This window comes from Panicum virgatum, chromosome 5K (assembly GCF_016808335.1).
Source record: "Panicum virgatum strain AP13 chromosome 5K, P.virgatum_v5, whole genome shotgun sequence".
Lineage (NCBI taxonomy): Eukaryota > Viridiplantae > Streptophyta > Magnoliopsida > Poales > Poaceae > Panicum > Panicum virgatum.
The window spans coordinates 34,114,391-34,121,989 of record NC_053140.1 but is presented as its reverse complement, the minus strand read 5'-3'; positions in this window follow the sequence as shown (position 1 = coordinate 34,121,989).

Genomic DNA, 7,599 nt, shown 5'->3' with positions numbered 1-7,599 from the left:
CTTCTTGAGACCATCTGAACTTATCTTGCTTCTTGAGTAGCTTGAAGAAAGGAAGTCCTCTTTCGCCGAGTCTCGAGAGGAATCTATTTAGGGCGGCCATGCATCCAGGGAGCTTCTGAACATCTTTGATAGAAGCCGGAGCTTCCATGTTCATAATGGCGTTAATCTACTCGGGATTTGCTTCTATTCCTCTGTGATTGATGATGAAACCGAGTAGTTTGCCAGATGGATGTCGAAAACACACTTGGTCGGGTTTAGCTTCCACCTGAAGCTTTCCAAACTGTTGAAGGTTTCTTCTAGGTCGGAGATAAAGGAGTCATATTCCTTTGTCTTCACGACCACATCATCGATGTAAGCTTCCACGTTTCGATGAAGCTGATCGGTGAAGCACAGCTGTATAGCACACTGGTATATTGCTCCAGCGTTCTTTAATGTAAAGGACATGGTCTTATATGCGTATGCACCGAACGGGGTGATGAACGCTGTCTTGATTTGGTCTTCTTCCTTGAGGGCTATTTGATGATAGCCCGAGTAGCAGTCAAGGAAGGATAGAAGAACGCAGCCGGCTGTCGAGTCGATGACCTGGTCAATGCGTGGGTGTCCGGAAGGATCTTTTGGGCAATGTTTGTTGAGGTCTGTGTAGTCGACACACATCCTCCACTCGTTGTTGTTTTTCTTGAGAACGAGGACTGGGTTTGCTAACCACTCGGGGGTGATAGACTTCTTTGATGAATCCAGCCGCGAGTAGCTTAGCGAGTTTTTTCTTGATGGCTTCTCTCTTCTCTGCTGAGAATCTTCGGAGGCGTTGTTCCTTAGGGATAGCGGTTGGATTGACATTTAGGGAGTGCTCAATCAACTCCTTAGGAACACCGGGCATATCGGCTGGTTTCCAGGCAAATACATCACGGTTGTCTCTAAGGAAGTTGACGAGTGTGCTTTCCTATTTGTCAGTGGGCCCTGTTCCAACCAATGCTGTTTTTGACGAATCTCCTTGTAGTTGGATTGTTTTGACTCCAACACTGTCGGGTGGTTTTGGTGTAGACCGATTTGTCTTATTCGTGGGGATTTCTATCCCTGACGCAGAGTATTGTTGGGCAGTAGCGAGTACTTCTCCTTCGGTGCCTAGTAGTCGATTGGTGGAAGCATAGGTGATAGCTTCTTTTTCACATTCAAAAGACTTTTGAAGATCCCCGCGGAAAGTAAGGACTCCTGTTTTTCCCGGCATTTTGAGCAGGAGGTAGACGTAATGAGGAATTGCCATGAATTTGGCCAAAGCAGGTCGTCCGAGTATGGTGTGGTATGAGGACCCAAACTCTGCTACTTCGAATTTGATGAGCTCTGTTCGGTAGTTATCCGGAGTGCCGAAAGTGACTGGGAGTACCATAGTGCCAGTTGGGAAGGAGGCGTTTCCTGGCACGATGCCGTGGAAAGGTGCTTTGCTTGGTTTCAATTTGTCGGAGATGTCGAGTCCCATCTTCGTAATTGTACTCAAGAAGATGAGATTCAAACCACTGCCCTCATCAATAAGTACTCGAGTAAGTATGGAACCTGCCACTACCGGGTCTAGGATGAGTGGGAATTTTCCTGGCTCAGAGAAGCTAGTCCACTGGTCTTCCCTTGAGAAGGTAATTGGGATTTTACTGTGTCTGAGTGGCTTCTGAACAACTGGTTCCATTTTTAGTATTTCTCGCCAAACCAGTTTCTGATTTCTCTTGCTAAGGGAAGAGTCTCCTCCATAGATCATGTTGACTCTGTTTGTAGGTTGCTGGAATCCGATGGTTCCATCTTTATCGTTGTCTTCATCATCCTACTTGTCCTTTTTCTTTTTGTCTTCTTCCGTTTGACGCTCTTGGGGAGACTTGCGAAGATTTATGCACTCGAGGATCGTGTGCTTTCCCTTTGGATGGAGAGGACAAGGTCTGGCGAGTAGTTTTTGGAAATCGTTTTGTTGATTCCCATTTTTGCCTCGCTGACCACGATCCATTGTTGCTACGATTTCTTCCGACTTCCGTTTCTTGTCAAAGTTGCGTGAGTTTTTGTCGGGTCACGAATCTCCATTGCGTTTTTTATTGTTGTCATCACATCGGGGGAATCGACCGCGCTCCTGTTCCTCTTGATCAGTCCATCCCAGCATCATATCTCGAAGTGCCACAACTGAGCAAGGTTGATTTCTTCCGAAGTCATGATATAATTGCTGGGTAGTGAGGCCGTTGTGGAAGCAGTCGATGACATCGTCGTCCGCATTGTTGGCGATGGTAGCACGTGTGTCGAAGAACCACTTAATGTACGATCTCAGGGCCTCGCCACGCTCCTGTTTGCATAGGCGCAGGTCATGGCGTGTAGCTGGGCGATGGATGGAGCCTTGAAAGTTGTCGATGAAGAGCTTTTTCAAATCTTCCCATGAGTGAATCGAGTCGTGCCTTGAGCTCTCGAGCCATGTGAGGGGAGCAGATTCCAGAGCCATTGGGAAGTATATGACCCTAGTAGAATTTGTTCCTCCTGCCATTTCGATAGCAGTCGAGTAGATCCGTAGCCATTGGTGAGGATCCTGTTTTCCATCGTATTTCTTTAGATTCTGCATGTTGATCGGGTTAAAGCCGGTTGGGTACTCAGCGTAGTTTATATTCTGGCTGAAGGCTAGAAAACGGTCGGTTTCTTCTGCTGGCCGTCCGTATCGCTTGGCGTTGATAATATCTCGCGCATCTCCAAAATTATTGCGGTCATGATTCCACAATGAACCAGCATGATGACTTTCATCCTGATGCTTTGGTTTCTGATGACCACGCGGGCATTGCCCTTGACTTGCTTCTTGGTTTTCTTGGTTCAGAGTAGGGGTGCGGCTATTGTGGGATGCTGATGGAGCCGGGTTCTGTTGTTTTCCAATCTGGTGCAGAGCGTCTCTGGTTAGACGTTGAATTTGACGTACCGCAGGGGAGTCTGCTAAGCTTTACATCAAGATGGCTACTTCGGCTAAATTGATGACCGGGCTGAAAACATTGTCAGCTGCTTCATCAAAATCTCTTCGTAAGTCACTGTAACACCCCTGTGTTAATCGTGCTCGCTAATCCCGAGTTATTTCGCTAATCGTGGACTCAAGTTCGTCGTTAGCGCTAATCGTGTTCGCTTAGTAAGCATCTACTCAGCCGTTTTCGATCTCATTTTTATCATCGATCCGAGCTCCAAATCAACTTTTGCCCAAAACGAAAGTTGTAGATCTTTTCTTCCTCTACAACTTTTATTTTGGCCAAATTTCATATTCCCATATGAAATTTGGAGTTTCAACTGGTCAAAAATCGAGTCAAAAATCATCAAACGAGTGAACAGAGGAACTCCTGCTCGGCACTGTGCACGCCCGCGCCCATACCGGCGTCTGAACGCCGGCGAGCCACTCCACGCGTCGTTCATCCCGGCGATCCTCGTCGTCTGAGCGCCGCTCTTCTCCTCGCTAGGCCGAGAGGCTTCCAGTGCAATCCATTCCGTTCCCCTTCCTCACACCGCAGCGGAGCTGTGCAACCCTAGCACCGCCGCTCGCCGCGCCGGCGTTCGCGCCGACCATCCATTGTCACCATGCCCCGATTCCTCGCGCTCTGAGCTGCGCGACCTCGCCCCGAAACTCCTCCATCCCTCCACGACCGCGGCCGTGCCCTACCCCCGCCGAAATCGAGCTGCAGACGACGTCCGCCATTGCCGATCTCCGTCGAGCTCCGCCCTCTACGCCGAGCTCCCTCTCCCGGCCATCCTCCGCTTCAAATCGAACCGCGGTGAGCTCCTCTACGACCTGCTCTCGCTCCCCGACCCTTTCCCGCCGGAATCCGCCGCCACCGCCTCCGCAGTGCCGCCGCGCCACCGTGGCTGCGCCGCCGCCCTCACTGCGCACGCCGCCGGGCCTCCCTGCTCCAGCCCGCGCGCCACCTCCGCGCGCCCTAGGGCCGCCTGGACACCTTGAAGCTCGCGCCCCCCCCACTCCCGCCGCTGCCTTGCTCCGCAGCGGCTAGAACACCGCGCGCCGCCGCCGCCTTGGCCCTGCTCCGCCGCATGTCGTCGCGCCAGCTGCTCCCCGCGCCTTCCCGCGAGCCGCCTGCCGCCCCGCACCCCCGGCCGCCGCGGGCCACGGCTCGGCCCTGCAGCAGCCGCCGGTCGGCCCCCGCCGGCGGGAAGCGCCGCCGCGGCTGTCTGGCCGCGCGCCGGCCGCCCGTGCGGGCGAAGCAGAGGAGGGGGCGGGCTGGGCTCCCTGGCAAGTGGGGCCCGGCTGTCAGCCCCCCTTTATCTTTTATGTTTTTAAATTTTATTTCCTTATTTTCTGCTGAGAAATTCATAATTGCGTAGAAAATCACAAAAAAATGCGAAAAGTGCCAAACAAATTTTGTTAGGTTTCTAAAATCAAAAGCTTCTGAGGAAAAATACTTGTGCCTGAGAATTATCACTTTTGCCTCTGATGAAAATTCAGTTTGTGTTTAAGCTAGTTTATTTTGTACCACTTGTTCTATTGCTCTAAAAATTATGAAAAATTCGTAGTGGCTTACTCCTTGCATGTGTAATCCACTATAAAAATTTCAGGTGCTAGTGTTGTGCACTTTTGTGTAGATCTATTTATGTTTCGTTTACCTTGCTAGGGTTTTAAATGTTTTGTTAGCAGCTTTAATTGTTGGAAAAATTTGGGTGGCATGCTTTACTGCTTCTCGTTGAGCTATTTAATTTTGTTGCTAGATCATGTTTGCAAGTAGGTTTTTACTTATAATTTTCCCTAGCTTTACTCTTTTCTTTATAGAAAGGTTGTTAGTTGTTGTTTTGAAGAAAACACTTCAGGCTAAAATAATTTGAACTTTGGAATCGCATCATAAGCACTCATGCATCGCACTGTGTTCTAACTGTTGCATGGCATATTTTATTCATGTAGACGCCACGAACGACGCTGTCCACGAGCTAGTTGCTGAGCCGATCCAGGAGCCACGAGCAGAAGAGCAGCAGGAGGACACAGTTGAGCACGCCCCAGAAGACCTCGTTAACCCCGCTAACCTGCAAGGCAAGCCCCGGAGCATAACCATAATTTAAATTATTCAATGTTTATTTAAGTATTTGTGCATTTATGTTCTAGGAGTTGAATGGAACCATAGTATGCATGTTTTCCTTAGATACCGTGGGCCTATACTAGTATGCAGGTGTCGATAGAAATGCTCTACTAAATAAGTTTTCGGTAGAAGTCGAGTGATTGCTGTCACTCGCGAGTTTTAGGATCTTGATCCCTTAGCTGGCTTCGATATGAGTTGATGAGTAAAAAGAATTGGAGACCGGGCGGAAATGAGTTGGAGTATTGTTATGGAATAGATGAGAAAATGAACTTCCGCCTGTGTCGATTGAGGACGGTTCCGTTGTTGGCCCTGATGACCGAGTTTGAACAGTACTAACCACATGCCGGAAGTAGGAGGTAGTCGAAACCGGTAAGCTAATTACCTGAATTGCAACGATACTTTGAATCGTGACCTGCTATTCTGGGAGTGGGATGATGGCGGGTGTTGGATTGTATGTCGCCTCCGGGTTCTCTGGGAGTTCGCCGTGAGGGAGCCTTCACCCGGGTTTTGGCAGGCGTGATTCAGACATCGGGGTGATGATGGGAACAGTTGACGTGTGTGGCCCGACGGGGTTTACGCGTGTCGTGTGAGTTAGGTCCACCTTGCAAGGTTAAATCGGATCGATTCGCCGTCTCTCTCGGTTAAGAGAACCTTGGTCACTGCGTCACATCGTAGTAAGAAGTGGAATAAGCATCGAAGGTAAAGATGGAATGTTGTACCTGTGGTCTGAAGAATAAATCTGATCTACCATGTGTGCTCTAGATGATTAGGCGAACTTAGTTAATACTTGATATACTAAATGGAGCTAAAATATTGAAAGTAAGGATTCACTCCTAGCAGCTTTTCAGCAAAAGAACTCCAGAACCAAAAAGCCTTGCATGTCTAGGTAATGGGCTAAGTATTCCCAGAGTCGGGTAAGCCTTGCTGAGTATTAGTATACTCAGGGTTGTTGTTGTACCCCTTTTTAGCAGGTTGTGTCCCCGCTGACTTCGAGGAGGTCTGTGCGTCCTGGGTTGGACAGCCGCTTCCTCCTGGGTGGACCGTCGAGTGGGCCCCGTCTTCCCCGTGAAGATCGGGCAGGTTGGCGTCACATCGGTGGGCAGGATGTGGAGCTCACCTTTTATCATCGTCGTGGTTATCGTATTGTATTTCGAACTCAGTTTTTAAACTTCCGCTGTGCTTTTGAACTCTGTCGTTTGTATGAAACCTTTTATGTAAACCCGGTGTTGTAAATTATTTTGAAGATTTCTGTATGCTGGTATCACCTGTGCTCGTCTTCGTGCGGGTCTAAGTGCAATTGTGATCCTGGAGTACAGTAGTTTAATCGGGATTTTACCCGACAGCCTATCAGGTTACACCGTTTTAAGTGCACAGTAACTTGATTAAGTATTAAGATGATGGCTAGTTCATTTAAGCCGGTTTAATTTGGACGGTGCTGCTACAGTCACGAGGTCCATGTTGAGCAGGAGCCTGCTAAGCTTGTGTAGTTGTATTCCTTCTGTGTGTGGCACGTAGATGATTGTGGCGCCGGCGGTTGTCCTTGTCTTGAGGAGATTCGTCTTGTGGGGCATTGACTGATAGCTCATTGTCTGAAATTTGATCTAGCCTCTCATTGGCATATCTATCAGCCTGAGATCCGAGTGCACTATCATCCCCATGGAGTGACACATATACTTGTCGGTCTGGGGTCGAGTGTGAAGTGCTGTAGTCGACTAGAGCAGTGTCGCCAATTTCTTCTTCTCTAACTGGAGAGAGCGGCCTGCCCGACTGGTAGGGTAGGTCCCGTAGGCAAGCCACCAGCCGGGCGTTATTGATTGGTCTAGCAGATTCTGAGTCCTTCCAGTAGATGACTCGGCTTTGTGGTGTTGCCAATATGGTCAAACCTAGACAGTTAAGCGAGTCCGAGTCGAGATCAGAGTCATTATCTGAGTCCGGGTAGGAGTTGAACTGGGGAGCAGTCCGAGTCACGATTGGATTCTTTTGGTGGAGAATCGCAGAGTATGATGCGGCCGAATTTCCCAATCCAAGAAGGAAACGAGTCGAAGTCGTGTCCGATAAGGACAAGCTTTCGATTTCTTCCGCGATTTCAGGGAGGAGGATCTCGGCGGAAGTAGTTTCGCTGAGTCGCTCCTGTCGAAGTGTCTTCGTGCTTGCGGAGCCAATCAAGTGGCTGGAGAAGCCTCCCGATCCGTCGGCGATGCAGACCCACGAGCCGAAAACGAAGGTGGTTCCGGCGTCGATCGCCGGGAAGCCGAAGTCGAAGGAAACCATCGAGTTCTTTTGTCGACTCTTAGCGAGATGCCCCACGGTGGGCGCCAGCTGTCGGTGTTTTACCGGCGGGTTCTCGGAGGGATACCCCGAGGAGAGTGGTTATGAGCAGGGATTCGCCGAGATCAGAATGCGATGGTGCAAGGAACACAAAGATTTAGACAGGTTCAGGCCACCGGAGCGTAATACCCTACGTCCTGTGCGGTGGTTTGTATTGCGTTAGGTGTTGTTCGATGTCTTGGAGGGGGCCCTGCCCGCCCTT